The sequence below is a fragment of the Spodoptera frugiperda genome, chromosome 23 (genome assembly GCF_023101765.2).
Source record: "Spodoptera frugiperda isolate SF20-4 chromosome 23, AGI-APGP_CSIRO_Sfru_2.0, whole genome shotgun sequence".
NCBI lineage: Eukaryota > Metazoa > Arthropoda > Insecta > Lepidoptera > Noctuidae > Spodoptera > Spodoptera frugiperda.
Genome location: NC_064234.1, coordinates 9,013,485 through 9,039,873, shown reverse-complemented (window position 1 = coordinate 9,039,873; position 26,389 = coordinate 9,013,485). Strand labels below are relative to the sequence as shown.

Below are 26,389 nucleotides of genomic sequence, written 5' to 3'. Positions count from 1 at the left end.
ACAATTGGTTGATCGATAGCTGTCGGCAATATTCCTATTGGGCTTTTCATCGACATCGATATCCGGGACATAGTGAGGCTGTACCTAATGACATAATCGCGGCCCGCGGCGTCGGTCGCGCGATCACAGTTATTACGATACGAGCCAAGCGTAGCGGGCAGCGGGACGGAGTACTGTTGCAAATTGATTCAATGCTACAGGCATTGCGACTCCACCTGAACATTTTTTTCATATCGACTGGAAATATTTTTTCTTAAAGAAAACGTTATAAAAGTGAGTAAAGTAGTTGAATTGTGGGAGAGCCATGCTTCAACACGAATGGGCCGGCTTGACCGGAGTGATACCACGGCCTCACAGAAAACTAACGTGAAAAGCGTTGTGCTTGCGTTATGTGAGTGAGGTTACCGGAGGCCCAATCTTCCCTGTCTCCGATTCTCCAACAACCCTTCACATCCTAAGCGACAACGCACTTATAACGCCTCTGGTGCTTCGGGTGTCCATGGGCTGTAGCGATTGTTTACCATCAGGCGATCCGTATATTCCTTTACCGGCTTATACCACAAAAATGGCTTTGACTGCTAATAGAAAACTGTTGAAAGCAAATCTTCAACTAACGTCGGTCACCACTGACCCCTATGGCGTTTAATGTGTAAAATTACAAAGAACGAGTTTTCTTTAATGGTAAGTTTCTTTTTCATATTTCAAAGACTGAGTTTTCTTTAATGCGAAGTCTATTTTCTTTGCAAGAAGAAGGGAGCTACTTGACTTTTACTTACAAACTATGCCTTGTACTTTATAATCTACTAATAAGTAGTTCACATTATTGGTAGTTGCAGTTCCTCTTTGATTAACTTGAATATTACATACAGTTTGAATTAGATTCTTGCGAAGGGGAACTTAGGTACCTACATATCTTTTTATAGTAGAGCTTTTCTCCATTAATGTAGGTGAGTAAACCGTGTTTTTTTTCGGTGAATCAATGTTATTGTTGAATTGTTATTTTTCTTGATCTCTCTGCTTCTGTCAGAGGTTGGACAGCATCATGATTAGCTTCACTTTTGAGACCGATTTTCGGAATGTAAAATTAAAAATAATATAGGTAGGTAAATAGTTGATAGGTACAGGATCCAAACAACACTGGCAGTTAAAACAGAAGGTGGTTTCTTGTATGTAACACTCCATTTCACACAATAATTTATCCCTATGACATGTGATTAAATTGTTATACTATTTTTTAATTTAATGTTTTCAACAAATGATGCATTAATTAAAAAAAACAGTAAAGGCACTTTGAAATCTATTTTATATTTACAACCACACTTCATTAATATTTGATAAGAGAAGTACACATAGTCCAATGCACTTAGTCTCTAAGAGGCACCCCTTTATGTTATTTGATCCTAAGCTGGAAGATAACCTCACCATCAAATTTACGTATATCGGCTGCATTAAATGATTAAAACAGATTTTTGGTGAAACTTAGAAAAAAAGAAACTAAATTGGCATATTTTCATTAGATATGATTTCATAGGTACGCTGTAACAATACAACTGAACACTTGTTTATAATGTTTATAATATTGTTTTAATGCATTTTTCTTTTAACTCTAAATCTTATATATAAAATTCTCGTGTCACAAAGTTAGTCTCCAAACTCCTCCGAAACGGCTCGACCGATTCCTCTGAAATTTGGTAAGCATATTGAGTAGGTCTGAGAATCGGCTAACATCTATTTTTCACACCCCTAAATAATAAGGGTGGTCCACCCCTCAAATTTTTTTTTTCATTTTTTCGACAAATTTTTTTTTATTTATTTTTTTATGATACGATATTCAAAAATACATACAACCCTAAGTTTTTGCCTTTCTATCACCAACCCCTATTTTTTATTAATCATTTTAGTAATTTAATTAATTTTTAAAATTTTCCGCGCTTTTACTCTGGATACTCATTGGCCAGACTATATCGGTGTAACTACCCAGTGAACAACGCGGAGTGGGGATGAGACCGAAGCCGGTCTCCTGTTTCTCTCACTCCCTCCACAGTTGTCGGATATAAAAATGAATCGCCAAAAGTGTTGGTAAGCGCATAACTCGAGAACGCGTGTACCAATTGGGTCAATTCTTTTTTGTAATATTCGTCGAAGTTCAAGGATGGTTTTTACGGCGAGAAAATATCAAATAATTGACGGAAAAGCCCTAAAAACAGCCCTTTTCTTTATCCCATACAAACGTTTTCTAACATTAGTTAGAAAACGTTTCAAATTGACTCTACGTATTAACGTAGAGTCAATTTGAGCTTTATTGCTATTTTATAAAGTTCATTGTTGGATAAATGCTATGGGATACTAAAAAACAAATGCTATTGAATAAGTGTGCGTTGGAGACTTGGAGCACAGAATCCCTACTAATATTATAAATGCGAAAGTAACTCTGTCTGTCTGTAATTACGCTTTCAAGCCTAAACCAGTGAATCGATTTTGATGGAATTTAGTACTGAGATAGAATAGACCTTACTTGATACTTTTTATTGCAAAAAAATAGCGGAGAATGGGTAAAAATAGGGGATAAATGGTCATATGGAAATTCGTCATTTTAAAAGCTGTAACAGTAAAACTTTGTATTTAGATATTTAATGAGGAACGAAAGAACATGGTCTACTTTTTATTGCAAAAAAAATAGGGGAGAGTGGGTAAAAATAGGGGATGAATGGTCATATGGAAATTCGTCATTTTTAAAGCTGTAACAGTGAAATTTTGTGTTTAGACACTTAATGAGGAGCGAAAGAACAATCAACAATCCGGCAATCGAGCAGACGTATTACCTAATGGTAAGCAATCGCCGCCGCCCATGGACACTTGAAACACCAAAGGCGTTACAAGTGCGTTGCCGGCTTTTTGGGAGTTAGGAATTTAAGGGTTGTTGTTCGGGAATCGGGGATGGGGAAGATTGGGAAGGGGGGAATTGGGCCTCCGGTAACCTCACTCACACAACGAAACACAACGCAAGCGTTGTTTCACGTCGGTTTTCTGTGAGGCCGTGGTATCACTCCGGTCGAGCCGGCCCAGCAGTGCCGAGGCATGGCTCTCCCACACTTAATATGTTGCCTGTGGCTTCACTCGCGTTCTATTCTTATTTAAATTAAATACACATATACTTATTTAAATCGCCACTAACACCACTACGCGGACGAAGTCGCGGGCAAAAGCTAGATTCGATAAATTTTCATTTGTACATGTCAAATATTTGTTGTTTCTAAATTCAAATTCTGTAAATAATGATTGACATTTATGCATAAACTATGAAAAGGGTGAATAAACAATTGTCTGTATTTTTTTAATCTATTGAAAATGTTGAAAAGTGCATTAAGCATTAATAGAAATTCCTCAAATATTAATTACGCGTGTGTTCAGAAATTTATTTTGTGTAAATTAAAGTTTCTATTCACGTTTTCGAACAAACGATGCTCTTTCAATATAGTCTATTGGTGTGAATGACATTGACATTCGTATTGCGCGTTTTTTAAAATATGCAAATGTATATTTTTCAATATTTCTGAGAAGATTTTTATTTGCTAATAAGTGTTTGTTAATCAAGGTAAGTTCACATCTTCATATTGATTTTTAGTAACTTTTGGTGACTACACAATACTACAATTTGGTATACACGGTTATGCAGAAAATGTATGAGAGCTTTTTATTTTCAGTTGGAATTTCGTTTTTAACAATGCTACCAACCAGACGTACAAGCTTAGGCCGCAGAACTCGAAATACGGCAAGTCAAAGAAATATAAGAGCAAATCAAACTGATGAGCATCGCGAAGCGCGAAATGAACTTGAACTGAATCGATATCAAGATAGAAATGTTGTGTTTAATCCCCACAAAGCTGCATTCAGTTATAATGTGGCAATTGATTACAGTTCAGAGCAAATTGTTGCTATTGGACTAATGAACATTGTGTGTCCACATTGGGATTGAAATTAAAAAATGAAGCCTCTGGATTGTGTTGCGCCAGCGGCCAAGTCAAATTGACGCCATTGGTACCGCCACCAGAGCCACTACATTCATTGGTTAATTTTTTGACTCATATCCAGCAGTACAATAATAAAATTGCTTTCAAATGACATCATTTGGGGCAACAAAAATTATACGAGACAATTTTTTGCCTACTTTTAGCAATTAAGTATAATGGCAAACGTTTTTTTTTACTTTTAAAACCATGTAGCTGGTGCAAAATATGTCGAGTCAGTGATGTGTTTATTTTGTAAACAATAAATCAAATACATAATAATAGTCTATAATCCGAAGACTTAATCAGCAACATTTATAACATGTTGTATTTTATAGTGGCATGAGCAAGATGTTCTTGGTAAAGCCTACTACCTAAAGCTGCCGTGGAAGGCTGTTTAATGTCGAGGTTAAAAGTAGTTTTAATTTGAAATGATGTAAAGTATTTTGGCAGTATTTTGCGAGCCACATGGTGGTACAATTTGCTATACAATTGCCTGTATACATATTTATATTCTTGCAGATTCAGGGATTCAAATATATCATCAAACAGGTTCCTTATTGCCAGTGCCTGTTGAAGACCATGTTCCTTATTGCCATTTTTGCAAATATATTTTATGGACAATTTAGCAAGAGAAGTCGATCAGCGTTGTGCACACAACAACTCAGTAAAGAGATCCATTGTGATGAACAACTTCAAACATTTTTCCTTCAACACAATGAATTAGTTGCATTAGACCGATGCATTAGACATTCACAAATGCATTAGACCGCATGCCATCAAATAATCACAAAATTGTCATCAGAGCCGATAAAGCGCCTGCAGGACAGTGAAATTATTGAATCCTATGAAATACATAAACACTATTATGAAAATATATTTTGTTTTTTTTTTTTAATTAGTAAAGCCCTTTTCATGTATAGTGAGATTAGGAAATTATGGATTCATTTTTATATGGAGGATATTTATAGATTCCAATTCAAATTGAATAGGGACTCATACATAACTCAGCTATACAAAATAAAGTAGAGCATCATTGCTACGCGAAAGCGGTACGAAGTTCGCTGGGTCAGCTAGTTATAATATAGAAATTAGTCGTGGAATTTGTTGCTAAGCGCATACCTCGAGAAAAGCTAAACCGATTTTGTTAATTCTTATTCTTTGTTGGGTTTGTTATTGTTACGAGAAGGCTGTATGTGGAAAAAAAATAAAATATGCGCGTAAAATTTCTTAGACGAAATAAATATAGCTGGGTCCTCTAGTATCTTACATAGTAAAATATACACTACAAAGGTAGAAATCAGCACTTATCTATAGCTAAAGTTAAGTGCAGAAATAATTACCGATGGTATAGGTAGGTAATAGGTAACCTATCGAACTAAAAAGAAAACAAAAGACGTTTAGTTCCTAGTAACATATCAATATTTAAGCAAATGTTTTTCCACGATATCCCCCACCCAGTATTTAGACGCTGCAAAATAAATACACCAACATTCATCCTCTGTTATTATTGTTTTAAAATTTCAACTTTAAATGTCACAACACTACGCGGCCTATACTGTGTTGCCATAAAAAACGGTAATTTTCACACTGCATACGTATACGTATGTGGGGTATAATAGGCTATAATGACATTAGATTTTCCATGTAGCTATGGGATTTTTTTCATTGTCCTACCAACTGTTGTTTTCTATGCATAATGTGAGGCTACAAGATTATAGAGTAGTGCTAGCAAAGCCTTTCCATGGGACTATAACGGGAATGGAACAAAGACTTGCTTTGATTCAGACCGCGGTACCATAACATTTATAAAGGAAAATCACAAAGAAAATACTGGCATTTTTGCAAGCATTAAAGGCACTTAGCTTTTGAAGCTGTTGCCTTCTTAGAATAATAAATTAGTTTGATCGCAAAGGGTCTTCAAGTTGCATGAATGTTCAATAGAATTAAAGTTTCAAAGTAAATTACCAGTTGCTTTGAGTTCGTGTTCATATTATGTAGATACTACAATCATGGTAGATTGGTAATTACGTAAATTGATATCAATTATTCTTTTGATCAATTGTGCTGTTTCTTATTAAAATATTTCCGTACCGTAGCTGCGTAGGTAGGTAGTGGGTAGGTACTATGTACTCACCGTACCTATTTGTTCTTATATGTATGTATACTTTATAATTTAGTTCAACGTTTCACTGAAAACGGTAGGTAATTTACCATTTGATAAAATAATTAGTTAATGGACAAAAATTCTTTTAGTTTCGTGTCACGGAGGGACTCTCCATCGATCGGGAGCAGCGTTAGTTTACGTGAGTAAATCGTGATTTTTAGCAAATTTAGTATGTCTCACGATAGTTATTTATAAAATACTTAATTACAATATTACTTTTCAGTGACTCTCTACAAATACGATTAAAAGTAAACGTCATAAAAATCATATATGAAAGAAGTCAACAACAATACAATCGGATTAAGGACCAACCACGAACAAATCGGAAGAAATGAATTAAACCAGGATAAATAAAAAAAAAAAAACGATCCTTTGATAAAACTAATAACAACTGCCATTCGTCTAATAAGTTCGTATTTTTGTCAAATTATCGTAATTTAAAAAGTCATTAATGGAAGAAACGCATTTGGTAGGCAGAGACGGACTCGGGGCAGGTCCCTTTGTCTGATAATTACATGTTATGAGAGACCGCATCAAAGTAAATGCGACATAAAACTTTATTTTATTACTCCAAATTGTCTCAAATTCGACAAAGATTGTATCATAATTAATATAGTTGGAATGAAATGATCATTCATGTTGTGTGACTGTAGGAGCGGTAGAAACCAATTTGGATAGAATAAGTTCTTATGTTTGTTGATAGAACACACCTGCTTTTTAGTTTGTCACATTTTTTTAGTATTGTTTTTTGTTGCACTATTATTGTTGTTCCATGTAAAATATTGAAGTTCAGAGTAAATTCGATTTGAATTAAGAAACATTCGATTGGGATGGTTCTTAATTCAAATTATAGATACCGTACCTACGCAACTTTTCAACACAGACAAGTTAAAAAAAATCATTGAATATTGTTGATTTGATGATACTTGGTCTATGTGTTTATTTTACTTATTTAAGAAAAATCAATTGTCTTACTTCATCGTCATTACAGATCATGAATATTGAATTGAGCTTGTAGATTCAATTGTATTCTTCAAAATTTGTACCAAATAAAAATACATATAACTAAAAATATTTTTTTTTTATTTAATATTCAATTATTACAAAGTAATATTTTATATTCCGTAAAACTCATTATCATTTCTAACTATACATATAGGTAGTAACTTATCGTCAAATGTTAGAAAGTCCGCTACTCGCCGCCAGATGGCGGTTTAGTGTTACACTAGGTAATAGTAAAATTTATTTTCATTTGTTAGTCTAGAAGTGTAGTTTTTTTGTGTAATTCATTACGTAGATTAGTCTAGAATTGTACAAATTAATTTATTTGAAATATACCAACATTAATTCAAAGGACTATTACAAAAAAGTGATGCAGATATTTTATAATTAATTAAGGAATAAATACGAACATACATGGCGTTTAATGAGTGCTTTCCGTTGGTGGGTGTGGACGATGGGAGCCATTTGTTCTTTTTAAAAGGTATAAAAAATATAAAGTTCCGCCTACATTTGGTTCCAGCATTTGTATTCATCAGTGGCCGCGGTTGTATTGAAGCGGAACCGAACTGACGCGTGACACGCTATCGATGCGGCGACACTGCCGCAACACTTACCAATTTACCGTTAATTAATTGTGGCTTATATAGTTTTTCTTGCGGTTTGAGTTTTTAAAGGGAAAAAGGTAATGCTTTATGATAAGGTTTTTAAATGAAAACATTATTAACCACTTTATCGCCAGTCAATGTAACAGTTAACTGATGTAGACCAGGTACCTATATTTACTTTATACATGACAATTCTGACAATAGCAAATGAAGCTTTCACACAGGTTTTGCCAACGAGTTAACTGGTAGATCAAGGATGATCTTCAGTTTGTCCTCGATATGGTTCTCAGACGTTGTTGATGAAGTGTTCGAAAGCGATATTCAAAGATAGGGTATCCAATTCGATATTAGATCGAGCTTGAGTGAGTAGAAAGAAACCTTCGGTGATTTTATTTATTAATGTTCTTTGCGTAACACGGATGAAGAAACAGCCATAAATTGTATGAAAATAGAATTACTGTATTTATTGTCTACTTTTTGCGTGAGGTGTGTAGTGTGTGCCACGATAAACGCGGTCCCTTTAGTAATAATAATTTTCATTGTAATTTTAGTCGCGTGTATAAAAGCCGTAACCTCCTTGAATGGGTGCTGATAACTGAGGCTGCAGTAGCATCACCGACGCGTGTGCCACAAAGAGCGGCAGCTGAGGGGGCGGCCGGGGCGGCACTGGCCCGCCTCGACGATTGTTGCCCGCGAATAAAGAACACCAACCAATACCCCGTAGAAATTCATTTTGCCACACTTTTTATACCCATAACAATCACCCGAGGCGCACACCACCCACTCATTACGTAATTTCCCACTTTTTCGTATCAATAATTAGAAACATTTTCTTGCTCAACAAATAAAGTGCATGGGCATATTTTATAAGTGATGCAGACAAACAGTCGGTTGCAACAAAGCGTTTGTAGCGTCATCGCGTGTAATACACGATGTAAAATCGTTCCCGCAATAAAACTGAGCGTATTTCACAAAGCTCCATAAATAATGGTCAATATGTCGGCCGGTATTGTCGATGCTGACAAATTGCCCCTCTCGGTTGCCGCCGCATTGTTGGCTACCGAGCCGGCGTGCTACACTTTTGTCATATCTCCCCACAATGCGACACGAATCTTCCGAATGACTTTTGTCAGCTATCATTTTCACTTCTATCGTCAACTGAATTGCAAAACGGTTTTATTATGTTCCGCGGGCCGTGAGTCTTCGTTTTACGATTTTATGATATGACAAATGGGCATGTTTGTCTCGAAACCTTTGACGCCGATAAATGTTTGGTTTGTGTATTGTATGGGTTTCATGAATGAATTTTCGAAAAGAAGGCAAATAAAATTGATTGGATTTTTTGCGTCAGTCTACCAGTATCTAGAGCCTACAATAGCAAAATGAGGTAGCAAAAAATATTGGAATGTTGTTGAAGAAATACTTTATGGAGTCGATGTAATAAAATATCAGTAATAGCGAACACTAATCCCAGTCTTCATTGTTCGTTTAAGATATATTTCAATAATAAATAAATTCTATAACGGGTACCAAGTCAGTTACCTTACGAAAAGTATTGAGCGAGCTGATTACAACCTGGAGGCTACAGTAGGTAGGTAAACAGTAAAGCTCCAATATTGAATAAATAATATACTTATTGGTGTAGAAGTATACATAGGTACTTACTGTATACATAAAAATAAGTTCTTATAAGAGTGTTAACTAGTTGTTCAACATGTATTTCTATCCATACCTATTCAATAAAGTTAATTCATTAATAAAATTCGCATTTACTTACATTTTATATTTACTTATTAAAGAGGGTGTGAACCGTGTCCCCGGCACTCCCTCCAAACTTACACATATTTGCTTTAAAATCGAACTACACAATAACATTATTGTTCGTTAACAAAAGCAAATTACTGTGAAAATGAAATAAAAACCCGCTCTTCATCCCCTACTATTAGGAGATGATGTAGCGATACTCTGCGCGAACGCAACTCTGAATGATTCGCAGCTCACTACCGTTCATTCGCTATCCACATTCTAAAATGGACTTTGTTTTTATTCATGTAAGGTTTAAATTACTTTAGTAGGCTTTATGATACTGGTATAAAATCTAAAGTAACCGTGACGGGTGAATAGGGCATAAAAACACCATAAATCAAAGTCAAAAAGGCATAGAGAATGGGCAGAGAGTCGCGGGTAGAATGTCCCCAGCTGCTTGTGTCGCGGGCCGCGGACCGGCGACATTGTTGCGCTGTTCCCATCAATAATGAGGGTAATTTTCGGCATTTTGTCACATTAGCGAGACGTATTGAACTATTGTTGTTTGTTATTTACAGGGATTATACTTGTTTTGTTACGTAAACAATTGTTTTTTGGAAGGTAAAGTAGGTAGCCGTTGCATTTACTTATTAGGAGCAATTATTATATTATTCTTAAGTATTTTTTATTGGACGTTTTTGTGTAGAAAATATATGGTTATTTTCAAACTGACATGGACTATACACTAGTAATAGAACTTGAGACCGGATGTTTACCATGTTTATTTATGTCTACGAGTTTCCGATATTTCGGCACTGTTGCAAGTGCCATGATCACGGATGAACTCAGTTAGCTAGTTCTTTTCAATCCAGAGAAAATAAGAACTATGGTGAGTATTTTGAATCATTTTCACCCCTCAAAAATACCTCACTTTTTTATCAATTAAATACAAATAGTTAGTTATAGATACTTACCGCCGTACTCAGAGTCCAACCCCAGCTAACCGTTAACCCAGTCCTTAGCAATTGTTTTCGAAACAAAATCGTTACTAAGGAATAGTGTAAGTAATCATTATAATATGTCTCTGAGTGCCGCAGTTAGCACCGATAGATACCTATAACATTTGTCACCTACCTATAAGTATTTGTATTTGTATAGTCACCACTCGAATCCAACGACTATGTTTGTTTGTCAGTCAGTTTGTTTACAACGAGCGACCGTGTAAACTTTTTGCATGCCTGTCGAATTGTTCAAACAGTTTCAAGCATGTTTGGCGAAGTCAATAAATCTGTCTGTTGTTGTATGTTTGTTTGTTGTTCGGATTATTTATTTAAGATCTTGGTACAGTATATTGAAAATACATTTTCTTTCGGTTGAGAATTTAACTTGTAGTTTATTTGTATAAAGGACAAAGGTAAATAAGTAGATTATGTATTAATAAACTGATGACTGTTGATGAAGTAAAAGAGGTATACGTAGCAAATAGTGTCACTATCATTGTCTCTACTTAGGTACTTATAATTATGGGAGACAGGCGTGAGGTACGTAACTAAGACTATGCGTGACTTGTATTAAATATTTTTATGGTTAAAGGTAACTAACTACACATAGGTACCAAAAACATCAAGTAAATAGCATTTTGTTTTAAGCATTGAAATAATCGAAAATCATTGCGTCATTCGTAATTTGCATTTCATAAACCTTTGTCTACGAACCCAAAGAATAAATGTCGAAAAGTGTACGAAGGAACCTAATTGCAACCTTTAAGTCACACAGTTGAAAATTATTCGTAAAATATTGACTAACACGTATGTCTTCAAGCGTATAAAAAGCCACAAAATTGCCAAACCACTTACCACCTTATGGCTAATATGGCAATAAACAAATTCCCCCAAATATTAGCACAAGGAAGATTTTATTTGGAAACCGCCATTAGTGGTTAGGCAACAAACATCAAGCTCTAAGCTTTATGTCTTTATTACGAAATTAGGCTTTCGTGACGCAACTGTTTAGTTGCATCGCGGCGTAGTGCGGGGTGGAATTATGCGAACCATTAGAATGGGTGCACTTTATGCAACTTGCCTTTGCAAAAGTACAGTAGTAGTAATAAGTTCCAGATAGATAATAATGAAAAAAATGTAAGATTAATGTATTCCTTTGAAATTGTTGTTCGACTGTCTGTTGACCTCTCGTGTATAAGATTGATTGTAATTCGTATGGATTCGAGTTTCAGCATACGAAGGGTTAATATTTATATTTTTTAAATAGCAATATTCATTAATTATTTATCATAGATCGATATAAAACATCAGCACATGAAATATGTAGCTACCATCTTTGCACTGACCACTAATTCTGGATTCAGGCTTTAAGTATTTTACAAAACATATACACCTAACCATTAGGAACCTCACCGCAAGGCAGAGTAACAAGACAGTCTAAAACAATAATTAAAACAGCACATTATGGGCAAGAAAATATAATAAAAAGGCAATATTAAAACCTAATTACATCCATAATTTAATATCGATTAATTTATACGTATTCGCTTGAGAAGGCAAAGCACGTATTCCAAAGAGGTTTGTTCTCCGTCCATCAGTTGCATCGACAACGGTTGCGGTTGCAGTTGCGCCCAAACACGCCGCGCGCGCCATCTGCCGTCTCCCTAATTACTTCCTACGCTTTTCAACCCGACTGTACCCCGCTACCGGCCTTTGTTACCGCCGTTTAATTTTTTAAAAGGTAATTACGTGTTTATAAAGAAATAAGAAAGTAAGCCACACAAAGAGACTGACGAACAGTAGAAAGTTTCGGTTCCGGCGAACGACAAACTGTCGTTGAAAATAGTTTTGTTTTTGACCGCAACACGTTCAAATAATATTTTTTTAATAATATCTTAGAATATACTTAATTATAATAATTTATATATCGTACATTTTCTTTGAAAAAATATCAAAACGTCTCCCGCATTCTATTTCTAAGCTCTTGAGAAAGCTCTTGTTAATTCCTCTACTCGCCGCTAGATGGTATTGGGTACTATAATTATATGTTAGAAATATTCACCGGTTTTGTGGTATCGTCGATTGAATTTTATACTTTTATAAGTTGTTAAATTAAACAGTAAGTTTTTTAGTACCCATGTAACTAAGATAATAATTAGATTTATTAGTAAGAATGAAATAAATGTCGTAGTATTAAACCTATGATATTTGTTGTATTACCCACCGAAGATACGTTTATTAGTATGAAGAAAATTTAATACAATAAAAAAAATATATATATCTTTGGAAAATAATCGACACATAGAAGCAATAGGGAGTAGGTAAGTCCTGGAGCTGCGTACTACCTAGCGGGTTATAGGGCCTCGAAAGGCAGAATTAGGAACGGGGTAATTTTTAGTCAGCAAGAGTCTGACATTCCCCTCAGTCAAGGCGGGAGAAGTCATTGGATGATTTTTTCTTTCATCAAAAAAAGATTGTTAATAGGTACATGTAACTAAGTACCGGTAAACTATGGCAACTTTATCGGGCCCTTGGCAACTTTACCATACTATAGGTATTCGGTATAAACTCATTTATCTAAAAATCTACCCACTAGAATTCAGTTTTGTAATAGAAGTATTTTTTAGACATTAAAAGGAAATATTTACTATATTTTGCGTAGACGTAAGACTGCTATTATGCCAGTAATGACCGTCACAATGTATGCGTGAAAATGAGCTAAAAGTTAGTTGTTCCTAAATTGTGCTTACAGAGCCTTAACTATTTGTCACAGGTGAGTGAAATTTTGATCTTGTATGTATATTATAGTTGGGATTACTGTTGTAATGTCAGCAATTGCTTTTTCTTTAATTTATTGATAAATAATCGCTTCGGTAATGTTGACACAGGTTAGGTAAAGTTGCCACGGCCTGCTTTGTGGCAACTTTACCTACAGTTAGGGATGGCAATAAATGTTTTTTTCTTGTTTGTGTGTATGTAACCATTTTCGAATACCTAAATTTCACAGCATAATAGTGAATATCCTGGATGATAAGATATAATGTATTTAATAATACCTTTTGTTTTACAGCCAAAATGGCTCCCATGAAACAAAACCGCAGAAAACTCGGAGCTAGACACTATAAGAATTATACGGAAGTGATGTTATAATTAGCTATGGAGATAGTGAAGTCATAAAATTAAAAAGTCAAGGATTAAACATTATTTTGTAGCCTTTTTTACAATTTTAAACATAAATACTTAAAATTTTAGAACTTAATTTAGTTTAAAAGGGAATAATATTTATGTTAGAAATTTGTGCGTTTTTTTACTTTAGGTTTAAGGTTTATTAATTTTTTTTTAAATATACATGTCATAAAAAAGTTCCTCCTTTTTTGACAACCCCGAGCGTAACAAATTATTTGTATGTAAATTACGATGAAACCCGTGGCAACTTTCCCTAATGTCTGTGTAGCCGTTATCTTTATATATTTCCTCATATTGTTTGCATTATAATACGAAGAGGTCCTAGATGAAGCCCTCTGTACCTCAACAACTCTTTAATATGCAATACACGATGAATACGGCGCGTAGGTAAAGTTGCCAAAAATTTGGTATCTTTACCCATGTTGTTTTTTCTTTACTACGGCTAAAATAAGTGTTTGTATTTAATGACGATTACGGTAAAGTGAGCCAGATAGACTACAATTCTAAATATATAGTTTTGGTTTCTATGCGTCTTATGGTTAAAAATATATTTCGTGTTTTGTTCTAAAATATGGTAAAGTTGCCATGTTTTACGTACCTAATCAAATCATGGTCAACGACCAGTTAGGTTTCCTAGCTAGCAGATCACTGACTAATAATATTTAATAGATAACATTTATTAACAAAGCCTTGCATTACAATCGTGGGTGTGTCTGTATAATAAAGTTGTTTGTACCAGCGCGACTATCAATTTAATCCATCTCAATTAATGGCAATGTCTCGACTTAATCGGATGATTAGTCAACATTATTCCTTGAATTATAACGAGTCATGATGTATTGTACATATATACTTATTACTTACTCATATACATAAATGTGCAATAAAATGAAGAGAACACATAGACTGCCTCGATGGTTAAAGTAGTTGCAAGTGCGACTGCCGAAAAAGGGGTCTCGGGTTCGATTTCCAAGTCGGGCAAAGTATTACTGTTTTTTTTCGGTTTTTCGAAAATTTCTCCGTAGTATCACGGAGTCTGGAATTGGCACATCCCCCATTACATGGGACTTATAACACAAATGCAGACTATTCAGTCTGTGTATTTATTATTGTATAGCGGCATTACGTGGCGTAATATGCACCTCTGCCTAACCCTTTCACGTGTGCTTCACGTTGCATTGCATTAGAACACATAATTTATGTATTACACAGCTGGGTTTTTCCACAGCTATCTATATTTTTAGCTAATTACTTATTAGGTACTACCTCTAATTTTTTATAGTCTCAACTATTATCGAAAACTTCAACTTCTAAATATCACTTCAGCAAACAATAGAATCGATCTTTAGACCTCTTGCTCATCAGTTTTAAGTAAATAAGTGTAAGACTAGCTTAGCTTGTTTCTTCATACCTACTTAGCTACGTAAAAAAATCATAACGGCATTATAAACCTCAAACCATGGAAAACAAAGCACTTATTAAATCAGCACAAACGAATAAACCCTCAAAGCTTTTAATTACGAAACGTCCAAACATTTTACTGTACCGACGTGTCAGCTCACTTCGAGCGATCTAATTCAATTAATTTATTTTGGTCACCAATTATAGGAACAACGGCGAAGCGACCGAGCGCAGAAAATCCGAACAAAATACGACTATTTATTATTTTGTGCATTGTCCCAGCACCGAAGCTGGGCGGTACCGCAGCACAATGGAACCCTCCATTATCCCGATAAAACAATAAGCGCTTTATTAAAAAGACATTCAATAATTTATTTTATTCATATTTTATTCGCACCGGACTGGCTCTAAACAAAAGTGTTCAATACACCGCTAGATATAGCAGCAGCTCAGCGCTGAAACCGCTGAATTTGTCGTGTTTATTAATTTACCAGACAAAGGTTATATTGATAGATATGTCCTTTTGTTTACCTAAAAATCTGTTTGTGATTGCCGCTTACATATATTTTTTATTTTAATAATTTTCGGTGACTTTGAAAAATAAATAAAATATTGTGCCAGGTACCCCAGTGACCTCGTGGACCGTTATCGTGAATGTCACCAGATTGCAGTGTAGAATAGGAATGGGCGGTACTCAGTCACACAAACAGCTGAACTATTCAGAGAATGTTTGAACAATTCGGGTCGCGCGCCATCTGTCGAGGGTCGATTGAGACATTTTTGCGAAATAGCGCCATAATTACACACTTCCGCATCCGGCAGCGCGTGCGCAGACGTCGACGCTCACGCCCACCGCATTTTCGGATTTATGAAACTCAACACTTTTCGTCAAGTAACAATGTGTACCTATTTGAATAGAATCGCCACAATCTAATTCTTCATACATTTTTTATTTCCATTCATACGTTGTTGCACATTTCATGAAACTTTGTAAGCAACAATACTTAGAAGTAGGGTATTATTACCATTGGTATTTCATCGATTTATTCCAATTAATGGGAATAAAACACCCATTAAACAGTTTCAAGTTGTTAGTTCATTTCCATTATTAATTACAAGTGTATAATCACCGTGATGGGTAAGTAATCAAGTAATGGTGGGCGCAAACCTATTGAAAACTAACTGCCGTAATCAATTTCTTCGTACAACTTAACTATTAATATAGCACATTATTTTTAGTTGGTATTTTTTTAATGTATGTGGCCGAAAACGAGCATTCGCATCTTCTGATGGTAAGCAATCGGTGGCGGCGATTGTTTACAATCTCTGCCTCTGGTGTATTGGCGGTTGGTACTCCAGAGGCGTTACAAGTGCATTGCCGGCCTTTTGGAGGTTGTTGAGGAATCGAGGATTGGCCAAATTGAGGTGGGGGTAATTGGGCCTCCGGTAACCTCACATAACAAAACAGAACGCAAGGGTTGTTTCACGTCGGTTTTCAGTGGTGATGAATAATTAATAGGTACTATATATATTTTTTTACATTTGATGGATCGACGTTTGGCCGTTATCGCGCATGATGGTAAGTGATGATACGGCCTACGATGGACCACGTCTGCCCATTAGCAACGTATTTACTCGGGCTTTGAAGACACTCAGGGTATACCCATCAGGAAACACTGATTCCGGCAAAGAGTTCCATGTTTGTAGTATCCAATGCCTGTGGTCATCTACAACGATCGGTTGAATATGTTTCATGTGAAATGTAAAAATAGAAAATTGTCTCGTCAATAAAAGCGATCTCTAGACATGTATAAAACACAAACGTCTTCCATAATGACCACATGCCTGACTCATCCTCAACTCCTGTCAAGAAACTAGCAGCTAAACGACACCTCTTCAGGGTTCAAAGACAGGAATTCTCATAATTAATTAAAGGTCCCGACACCACATAACTGAATGATTTATATTAGTCCTTCGGCATTCCTGCTTTTTGCAGTGACACACGACAGTCATTAACAACAGTCGCTTGTAAAAAAAAAAACGCTCGAGTGTAAATTTTACAAACAGTGGCGCTTTAGTGCTTGCATGTGTCTGAATGCTTATGATGTTGTTCTATCTAGGATCTTGATTAAAATAGATATAGTATTTGTTGACTGTCATTGTTTATTACGATATCAGATATAAGTGTTTTTAAGTATGTTCATAAGAGCTCAGTTGTCAGCGTCTTTCTAATTTCTAACATGTTAATAATTTAGCGTTTCTAACATAGGTACGAGTATATTCCACTTCGAGTTTAGATTCAATTCACCAAATTGATTCGAAAAGAATCATTAAAGATTTTCTATTACTCGAAAATTTTCTAAGCCGCGCACAGCGGGCAGCAGATTTCACTGATAAAAATGTCATCGTTATCTAGTTTTATAGATTTATTTTTACCCGACTGCCAAGGAAGGGTTATGTTTTGTTAATTTTCATTATAATAAACCTACATTTGTTTTGGAAACGCAGGAAAAGCTGTCGTAACAAATGTCGCTTTCAATTAAAGTACATGAAAAGAAATACTGTTCGTTGGTTAGAGGTCGTACTCGTATACCGGCTCCGTCGTTTGATCGGGTGGTTGCGACTCGCTGCTCGCTGCTCGCTGCTCGCCGACAAAGCTCACATTTGCATCCACTTTGTCATTCATGTCGTCTCCTCCAACTCATTCCTATTCCGCTTATATCACCGCAGAATGTAGAGCCACGGTAATGAGATTCAGACATTTCCGACTTTCTTTAAAACTTAATGATGTGTGCAACCCGAGGGTAATGCCAGCGCTACATTATGTATCTAGTACTCCATTATACTACTGATATTTTCCAAATTATATACCTTCGACTCACGGACCCAGCTATGAAAGTAAAATTAGCATCAATAAACTGTAAACACAAAGCAGCTCGATTACTTTCCAACATCAAACGAACAAAATAAAGCACAAACTAATAAAGTGACGCAATACGAGATTGCTTTAATACTTAACGTCCCCAAACGAGGGCCGATTGAAAAGCTCCCCTAAGCGCCGACAAATGACAGAGCACAGTTTTCATTTTACTGAATAGATGCGCTAATTTGCATCATCTTTTGTAAATTCCAAACAATATTTCGACCCACAACCTCATATTTGAGTAGACATATACAGATAAAGTACTTTGAAGTTCTTCATTAAGTAGTTCTTTATAACTTTTTGTAACTTTTTAATTATGCTCAAAGTTTACGTTGATGAGTTGCAAGGCAAAGTAAATTAAACAGAGCGGGGGACACCCCAACAGCAATTTGCTGTCATTATTTTATCACGTCACAAAAAGACGAGTCGTATTCGCGGCAGCCGCGTATTTACAAATTTTAAATCCGCAGCGCGTCGTGTGTGCGAACTCGACGCCCCCCGACTTTATTGGCGTCGTCGGCTCTTTATTAACCAGTGTTTGATCTTCGTGTGACGCGCGGGGAAATAGATAAATTGTTTGTTTTCCGCACTGACGTCACACAGACGCGACAAAGGGCCATGTTTGTACGGAACGTCTTTTATTTGTCAAGTACGTCCGCCAGTGATTCTAAATCATTATTTGAAGTTCAAATATTAATTTCTTCAGCCGTTTGACTTAACGTTGTCATTTAAGCGGAACATTAAATGTGAACGAGTGAAGTGAAGGGTTGTTTTCATTTCCGTGATTAGCGGCGGTGCGTTGTGTGGAGATTTATCACCTCTCGGAACGGAGCGAGTGTCAAATGGCGCGCCGGATGGCGGATATGCCGTGAGACGAACCGCACCACTAAATTAAAACATTTTAACTTGACAGCTACCGTCACGGGTATACTGAATACGTTTTAACGGAGAATTGCCCTTCGGCGAACAGTTGTATATATGGAATGTTGTTTGAATTAAAATTTATTTGAAAATAATGCGCAGATATTGGGCGTTGTGTAGGCGTACAGTTTGCCATTTAAGATGTGGTTATTAGGTACTAATTTTAGATGAATGATCGATTATATAGTGATTATCAATAATTTTGTAATTTTTTGCTGCCAACATTATGTATAATTACATATTAGTTTCCTTAAAAAAGAAAAATAAATTATTGTATTATATACTCTGAGAAACACTAACCTATTCACAACATTGCGTACAGAAATTCTTTAACACATTGAACGCCGTGGTGGTCACCAGTGACCGACGTTAGCGGAGGAGGAGATTTGCCTTCAACAGTTTTCTATTGGCAGTCAAAGACTTAAATAGGTATGAAGTATAACTGCGTACAGAAACAAATATTATAACAGCAACTCCTCGGCGTTCCTGTTCCACAACAGCGATATGTCATTGGAGTGGGAATGATACACAGCCACTGCTTTATGATGCGCACTGACAGCTCCAATAGTCGTGTCCTCACAAAAAACAAATGACACACGTCGCTTGTTCCTGCCACTGCGCAGTTGATTCATACTCTTTTTATCTTAAACGGTGAAAACTGTGTTTTGTGAATGTATTAATAAATTTAAGTAACTTTGTGAAGCGTAGCTTCAGCTCAAAGCAGAAGTAGGAATGGGGTGGTTTCGAGCCAGTCTATCACGCTTTTGCCTTACCCATGGTAGGAAGAGTAATTTGATGCTTTTTACCTCTTAAATTATATTCTACTTTTCACCATTAGAAATTCTATTATGTATTAGGATCTTATCATCATAAACCTAAAAGGTTATTAAAGTATTCGAACATTAAAAAGTCCAGAGACACTTTCCCGAACAAGAACATGACCACTCGACCAATGCCAGCATCTCAGTTTTGTGAACACAAGATGATGTAGTGTTTGCTAAATGCGTTCCTCCTTTGTGTCTCGACGTTTCCCCTCAAATATTGAAGTATGGCGGATTAATGGGACTTCGAAGAATCAGATATTACTTCTGAAGGGATCCTAAACTAAACCATGTGATTTACACCGACCGGTAAAGCTGTTAAAAAGTTGTAAACTGCCTGTGTTTCCGCCGCCATGCAACAATGTTTTAGTATTGTTAATGTTTTCTCTGATACCGTGAATTGTATGAAACAATGCGGATTTATAAGCTGTTTCTTCAATGGTATTGTACATTAAATTATTATGGTCAAGATTTACAGTCGGAGATATTATTGAGGTCACGTATATTTTATTAAAATGTAGCCTCCATAGCTCCCTTAAAGAGGTGCAATGTTTAGTTAAAGTTCCTACCTACATATTTGTGTTAATTGTGTATGGGCTATATACGTATTGGTAACTATTGGTTACGCAATCGAATCTGAATGGATTTTAGCGAAGAGATAGACTTAAGTCTGGATTAACATGTATGTTTGTATGTGTAATATATTTTTGTAACCGTTATTCTTATTTTAATACCGTAGAGAAAACAGCCCAGTTACTACCATTTGGGCATAGCTAGGTTACAAACTTATCGCGCTATATATGCTGGCAGTTATCCCGTGCATACGGAGCGTCACGTTGCCATCAGACCACCAAATATGGGACGCAGTAGGGCTGATGCCAAGCCGGAGCTACACACTGCCTAGCGGGTTACCGAGGGTCCGGTTCGAAAAGCAGGAGTAGGAACGGGGTGGTTTTTAGTCAGTAAGAGTCTGACTCCCTCTCGCCTCGCCCAAGGCGAGAGAAGTCATTGGATGATATTCCCCCTTAAAAACATGCTCACATTTATCACAAAATAACATATATTTAAACAATTAAACCTTTAATAAACATATATTTAAACAATTAAACCTTTAATAAAGCTACTTAGTAAATCAACATCTTAAAATGTATCCAATTAATATACGGCGGTGTGGTGACAGTTCTCGGAAGGTGTTGCCATGTGTGCCGTTTGACGCGCCGACAACATCACTATTTATGTGGCAATATTAATCATAACTTGTTAATGAGCCCTGGTTTATTTCAAGGGCAAGATCCGGCCTGCATTCTGGAAAGGATTGGGTTGGAGAAATTATGATTACAAAATTAATTTAAGAAAGCTATGAAGTTTAATTTTATTTTGGCACTTTTTCTCGTTGCTTCACTCGTAGTTCTCAAATCTTTATCGATTAAACTTAAACCTTTTTCAAGAATGATTCACTCTTGTAATTTCACAATCAGTCCGAATACCTACATCCATTACTAAGCAAATGTCATATACTTATGAGCAGGTTTTGCTAAAATTTTTTGATATAATCAAAAAATAAATAGAAGTAGCAACTTGTCCAAGAAACAAAAAATTAGGCATTTACTTACAAAAAAAAAAATGTTTAATTATTATGTTATCGGCTTACTTGCGTAACTGTTTGACGAAGAACTCGACTAGTTCCAAGCCATGCTAAAGGATTCATACTCATGAGCAACATTCCGCGGCGACCATCACGCTGCTACTTACCTATCTGACTGACCATTACGTGAGTAAGCCGATATTGTAATATGTAATTAATTTACTAAGTCTCGCAAAAGTTATAAATAATGAAAAAAACCCTGGAAAATAAATTTCCCTAGATTTTTTTTTGCGCAGGGTAGTTTCCTGAATGTGTGAACTTAGTCTTAGAGGAGACCCAGGTGTTCATACAACTACTTGAATAAGTACAACGTGCTGAACATCACACATTTCGAAGCAGGTGGTACAGAGCTCTTGGACTTTAACGATGCGTTTAATATCTTCCTTTGATGTTACACTATCTGAATCAATCGACTTAAGGGCAACCTGCCCAGTTCTGACGACAACCAACAATTGTTTTGACATTTATAAATAATTTCTTATAATTCAGTTGATTCTATATAAATAACAATTGACAGTTACAATTATACGTTTTTATTTCGTAAAATAAATGGAACGATTAAAATAAATGTTGGTTCTGTAATACGGTTATACATATATTATGTTTGTCAGTATTATTTTGCTTAACTCAATGCTTAAGCTATTTAATTCAAAGCTATATATCTTTTTATTTTTGTATAATATTTGATATATTGCAGAAAATTCGGATATTTGTATTTATATTATTAATTTATCAATTTTTTATTTTATTTATATTAAGACTTACTGATTAAAAAACATCTCGTTTCTATTCCTGCTCTTTGAGCCGGAGCCCTGGTAACCAGCTAGGTAGTCTGCAGCTCCGGGGCTGCTGTCTCTGTTAAAATCCTTCACTTAGTGTATACACCTTCATGGACAAGAAAAATCATACTAGGTTATTTATTATGAAACATCGATCTAAGAAGTCCACTGCTGAACATAGGTGTCCTCCAATCGAAACATCTATACTTCATCGTAATAGAAACGTGTCTTAACCGTGCACAACATGCAGGATCTCTAAACTTTACCTTTGCAAACAGCTTCTCGCCACATAAACCTGAGCTCAAAGGAATACCATCAAAAGGAATGAGGTAAACTCAAAACTGAACAGAAAATGAGAACACCTGTACCACGGAAACATAAATCATAAACATCTCTGCTTATACCCATTGCTAAAGAGTTAAAATGCAATAGCTAATATTTAACTAGCTTTCGTTAATTGCGAGGAATATTTAAAGTTAGACGCTCTATTAACTTTCTAATGGTTTATGAGTGTGAGGTAACTACTGTTCTTAACATAGGTTCTTAAAATATTTGAATGAAGTATCGAGTGTTTGGTTGAGCGACCAAAAGGATATCCTATTAATATTATGAATGCGAAAGTTTGTTTGTTTGTTTGTGTGGTTGTTTTTGTACTCCTTCTCGTCGAAACAGTTCAAGGGATCGAGGTAAAATTTAGATCAGGAGTAGATTATGGTCTGGAATAACACAGAGGGTATTTTTTATCCCACGAGTACGTGGGCGAAACCGCTGGAACAAGCTAGTAGATATGTATGGATTCTAATAGAATTTCTATATTAATAAACATAGATACAAAATCATTACCATTTGTACTTGATTGAAATTTTAATCGCTAATTAAGATTACATAGGTATAAATAGAAAAGTCTTACCTAAGATTAAAATGCTAAGCGCTCTTTGGGTGAGGCTTACGTTCAACATTAGGTAACTTCAGGCTGTCAATGGTGACGAAATTAAAAAAAGTCTAAACTTCTTACAATTAATTTTACTTAAGTGTCTAACGTCGGTGGTGTCTCGGGTGTCCATGGGCGGCGGCGATTGCTTGCCATCAGGTGATCCGTCTGCTCGTTTATCATAAATACCATATACGGCTTACACCATAAAAACGAATTGAAATTAAATCACTATCTATATGAGTCTGCAGCCTTTACTCGAAATTAATACAGTTAATAGAATAAGATGTTAATCATCAAATTGTTATTCGTTTAACAGTATTTATAGTTATAAAACCAGTTTATTTCAACATAAATGTAATGTTAACATATTCCGTTAGATAGGTATGTAGGTATGGCAGAAATGAGAAAATTATACGAACAAAGTTTCTACGCACATTTAACTGTTCAGTTCTATGTAATTATTTATTAATATTTAGAAACATTTTGACTATAAATTCATAAATTGGTTTATTCACACTACGATAACGGTTGGCAAAATATATTTACGACAGTAAAAAGAATATAACGGACTTTTTTGTAGGATCGTATCAAACTTTGTTGAAGTTTATGATGTGTTTATATTTCTCTTGAGAAATATGTTTTTTTTCTCGTATTAAGGTGTTATACTGCTATTCTATACTGAAAATTTCATGATAATGTATCGTTAATTCTACAATTACTTAGAACGATAATGAATATTACGAAGTTGTGTGCCTCACAGAAAACCGACGTGAAACAACGCTTGCGTTGTGTTTCGTTAAGTGAGTGAGGTTACCGGAGGCCCAACTCCTTCCCAATCCCCGATTCCCTTAAATTCCTTATGCCCAAAATGCCGGCAACGCACTTGTAACGCCTTTTGGGTGTCCACGGGCAGCGGCGATTACTTACCATCAGGTGATCAGTCTGCTCGTTTCCCGGCTTATACCATAACAAAAGTTTGGAATTGGTTTGTTGAATACACCTAAGACAAGCAACACCTTAACATATAAAGTTGCGACAATATTGGCTTCGATAAAACTTTCTTAACTTAGGAACTAGAAACAAATTCCAAGAGGCAAAACTTTGATCATAATTCAATCTCAGCTACTGCAGTAAAATTCTAAAAAAATATGTTACAAATACAACTTTAACATCGTTACTTCGCAGACAGGGGAAACGCGACTGGAATACAAAACAGTTAACATAACCTCCCTTATCTACACAATCGGTTTACGCATAATTTGGTTAGGGACGATAAATCTCAGTTTAGGGAAAGTGAATTAGATTATGGAAGGCTGAATGGGATAACGTACTGTATTATGTGATTATAGAGGTCATTTTCCATTGATTAATTTTATGATCTTGCTTTTAATTTAATTTCGGTATCTGCTGGTATTGTGTAACTATGTTGGGGTGGGTTTGTTTGGATTAGTAACGTCGTTGCTGGCTGATGAGGATCGCTAAATAGTATATAATTTGATAAAGTTTTAATAAATGTTAAAGTTTATCAGTGAATGTATTAAGTCGTACCTATTTGTAAAGAGTATTCTTAATTGTAGGACAAGTCAATACTACGTAATATAATAGTCTGTACCTCTACCATGAGTTTGAAGCAATAGTATTTGACATACAAAAATTTACGTCGTCGCTAGCGACTATCGACAAATACTATTGCTTCAAACTCATGGTAAAGGTGCTGTTTCTGTCTATCTTTTTGGGAAACAAAAATATGATGATCTCAACTCTTATAAATAGCTCACAATTTTCTTAAAATCTTAACTATCCTCAACTATAGAACACATTAAAAAAGAAAATTACCAACACAAGACCCATTGACAATTACGAAAACCAAGCTTCCTACCGACTACAGATAATGCTAATACCTCAGTCCCCGCAATATTAGATTGACACATCATCGCGTTACCGACGCGACGCGACGTGGGACCACCGAGTGTCTCGTCATTAATAAAGCGTAGATTGAGCTAGGCCGTCGTGTAATGTAGTCGGGTGTTGCAGATGAGCTCGGTTTTTACGGCACGAGCTCCCGGCCACCCGCAGAGGCAACACTTAATGCTGTACCATCTTTAGTATCTGCTACGCCACGCGTAGTCGCGTAGCTGTGTTGCGTAGTCGCGTAGCGGTTGGTCGTAGCGGCGTAGCACTAAGATGTCTCTTTAAAATGTGTTGCTTTGTACATGTATTGTGTGTATTAAGTTACATATTTAACTCATTGTGGTTGTCAGAAATTACAGTCCTTCTTACATCTTTACCTTAACATACTTGTTTGGCTTCAAACACATTCGCGCGACTGATCATTTCACACGTGGTGTTTTCAAAAGCTTCGCTATTTATAACTGACATCAATTTTTATTAACCTATTATTATAACATTCTATAGAAACAAATCATAATCTGACTACATATATCTACTACCTACCTTTTTAAAATACTTACGTAGTACCTACGTAGTAACTGTGTAGCACGCGTAGCGGCGTAGTCTCAGTTGACAAAATGCTACGTTCCTGACGGCGCGTAGGTGGCGAAGCGTATACTAAACATGTTTTCATCTTTACTATGCTCCCCTCGTCATTTGTGGTTTCAATTCACTTTTTACGACGAACGTCGCCCTCTTTGCGTCCCAAATTACTTTAAACCAAAAATGTCGTAATCACCACGATTTGTCAATCTGAAAGTGTACTTATTCATTTGTATTAAAGCCTACATCCGGTTGCTTTGGAATGCACTTAAGTTTAATGCAGTTTGTAAAGTACTTGTGCCAAAATTCATTAGTGATTGAGTTGATTAAAACGGTAGGTGTATCAGTGAAGGATGTCAGACAGCTTGTTTGTTTAGGATTATTTCTATTCATTTTTAATCATCACCTTTTTTGGGTTTTACACTTTTTTGCTTATTGAGGACTCAGTTTTTTTGTAAATATATTTATGTTTGACAAGGTTAATCTTGGTGCATAGAAACTTGTGTTTTTGTGCTGTCATCGACTGATTGTCCTTAGTTACTGTTCAGTAGTATTTTTTGTGTACAATATCAAGTTCTTTTAGATTTTATTTTATTTCGGGTGGGTGCATAATATTTTTCAAGATAGATTTTTTAGGTTTGTTTTCGTTTTTATTGCTTTTTGAAATACCTGACAATATACATAAACTAATAATATCTAAAATTGATGCAACCTTTGCAATTATAAGTATGTATAAACTTCTTTATTTAATATTTGAG

The 26,389-nt window shown here is 35.6% G+C and overlaps 1 protein-coding gene across 1 annotated transcript in view; it reads right to left on the bottom strand.

Moving 5' to 3' along the window:
* Positions 1 to 26,389, bottom strand: part of LOC126912150 (uncharacterized) — a 140,516-nt gene that overhangs the window by 21,570 nt on the left and 92,557 nt on the right. The gene's annotated exons all lie outside the window — the stretch shown is intronic.